Genomic DNA, 2711 nt, shown 5'->3' on the forward strand with positions numbered 1-2711 from the left:
CTCTTATTTTAATCAAAAGTGTGTCTCCTCAAAGAAAAAGTTAAAGAAAAAGTCCACTATACTAAAATGCTCTAATCTTCTTCTCTCTACTCAAATAAGTCGTGGTGGTAAAAAGCTTGGGTTTTCAAAACTTAATAGTGGTGCTAGAGGAAGGGGAAAAAATGTTCAAGGTAAATATGTTTGTGCTTCTCTTCCTTCTCAGATGCTACAACACAATCCGGAAGGGACATTAGATGCTTCAATTAGCAATTCTATTTCGGACTCTAATGTTCGGTCGGCCAACCTTCTTCACTTCAAAAATTGTGAGGAAGCAGCTGGCAAGATTTGGGAGGTAGGCAAAAATATAGGAGTATCCTATGATGGTCCGCATGAAGAATTAATCTTAAAGATTGTTGGCTTGGAGGAAAAAGACCGTTCTGGTTTTGCGGTGGCAAACCAAAGGGAAGGTATTGTTAATCAATGATTTGTTTGACTTTAAATGTGAGGGGGTTAGGGAGTAGGTTGAAGAGGAGGGGTCTTATGGGTCTTATTTTAAAGAATGGAGTAGATTTTGTTGGAATTCAAGAAACAAAATTGGAAGTGTGTGACGATGCCCTTTGTCATGAATTATGGGGAAATAATAATTGTGAGTGGGATTTCATCCCTTATGTTGGAACTTCGGGTGGAATTCTAAGCATTTGGGATAGTAAAAAGTTCCAAAAGCTTAGCATCTCAAAAGGAGTTGGTTTTCTGGCTGTTCATGGAATTTGGATTTCGACTCAGAAGAATTGTTGTTTTGTCAACATTTATTCTCCTTGCCAATTATCCTTGAAGAAACAATTATGGGAGGATCTGCTTTGCTTGAAAGGAAATATGGGTGATGTCTTGCGGTGTTTTTTTGGTGATTTTAACGCTGTGAGAAGTATGTCTGAGAGGAGTCGTGAATCAGGACAGAGTTGTAGAAGAGAAGATTGTCTGTTTAACTCTTGGATTGGGGAAATGAAGCTAATTGATCTTCCGCTGATTGGTAGAAGCTTTACTTGGTTCCATTCTGGTAATAGTTCTATGAGCAGGCTGGATAGATTCCTTCTTTCGCCGGATTGGCTGAATGCTTGGCCGGACTCAACACAATGGGCTCTTAATAGAGAATTCTCTGACCATTGTCCCGTTATTTTGAGATACAAGAAGTTGGAGAAAGGTCCTATACCTTTTAAATTTAATAATTGCTGGTTACATCATCCTTCATTTGCGGCTGTTGTCTCAAATTCTTGGGCTAATTCAGATGTTGTTGGTAAATGGGCATTCATTATAAAAGAAAAATTGAAGCACCTGAAGAAGGATATTAAGGTGTGGAATAAAGAGTGTTTTGGTTGTCTTCACACAAAATTGGGAGTTTTAGTTAGTGATATTCAAGCCATCGACCTAATTGGTGAAGCTACTGCCTTGGATGCAAATCAAATTGCAGATAGGAAGACTCTTCAAGCGGAGTGGTGGAAGACAACAAGTTTGAAAGATAGCCTTTTGAGACAAAAATCTAGAAGCAAATGGTTGAAGGAGGGGGATGCTAATACGAGTTACTTTCATGCTTGTATTAACAATAGAAGGAGGAGAAACAATACTATGGGATTGTGGATTGATGGGACTTGGTGTGAAGAGGACAATCTCATTCGGCGTGGAGTTTCAGATTACTTCAAATCCTTGTTCTCACATGTGCCATCCACGAACCCAACTCTGGATGGGGTCGAGTTTAGGAGGATTTCTGATGTTCAGAGGTCAGGATTAGATGCTGCATTCTTAGAGGAAGAAATTAGACTGGCAGTTTGGAGTTGTGCTGGAGATAAAAGTCCAGGGCCTGATGGGGTCAACTTCAAATTTTTTCAAGATTTTTGGGATACTATCAAGAAGGAAATCATTCTCTTTGTTCAGGAGTTCCACTTATCAGGGAGGTTACCTAGAGGCCTTAACTCTTCGTTTATCGCTCTGATACCGAAAAGTAATAGCCCTACGAAGATACAAGACTTTAGACCAATTTCTCTAGTGGGTTCTCTATACAAGATTTTGGCAAAGATCTTGGCTGGGAGGCTTAAAAGAGTGATGGGCTCTATTATTAGTTTCTCTCAATCAGCTTTTGTTCATGACAGGAATATTTTGGATGCCACGGTGGTCATTAATGAAACCATCCATTCGGCAAAGAAGGCTAAAGATGGGTGTTTGCTGCTCAAGGTTGATTTTGAGAAAGCATATGATTCTGTGGATTGGAAATTTCTTGACTATATGTTGCTTAGGCTTGGGTTTTCAGATAAATGGAGAAAGTGGATTAGTGCTTGTCTTTCATCTACCTCTATGTCTGTTTTGGTTAATGGTATCCCTTCATATCATTTCTCGGTCTCAAAGGGTATTAGACAAGGTGATCCGATGGCTCCTTTCCTTTTCCTTGTAGTTGCAGAAGGATTTGCAGGTTTGGTAAGGCAAGCTAGAGCTGTTGGGTTACTTGATGGCTATAAAATTGGTAGACAGGGAGTGGAGGTGTGTGATCTCCAGTTTGCTGATGACACAATTCTTGTGTGCAAACCTTCGGCTTCGAATCTATGGACTATTAAGAGTATCCTTAGATGCTTTGAATTAGCTTCGGGTTTGAGAGTTAATGCCCAAAAAAGCTCCTTGTTTTCCATTGCAGTGCTAGATGATTTTATTTTAGAAGCGGCGAGATTCTTAGCTTGTAAAATTGGATC

This window comes from Lupinus angustifolius, chromosome LG12, assembly GCF_001865875.1.
Source record: "Lupinus angustifolius cultivar Tanjil chromosome LG12, LupAngTanjil_v1.0, whole genome shotgun sequence".
Lineage (NCBI taxonomy): Eukaryota > Viridiplantae > Streptophyta > Magnoliopsida > Fabales > Fabaceae > Lupinus > Lupinus angustifolius.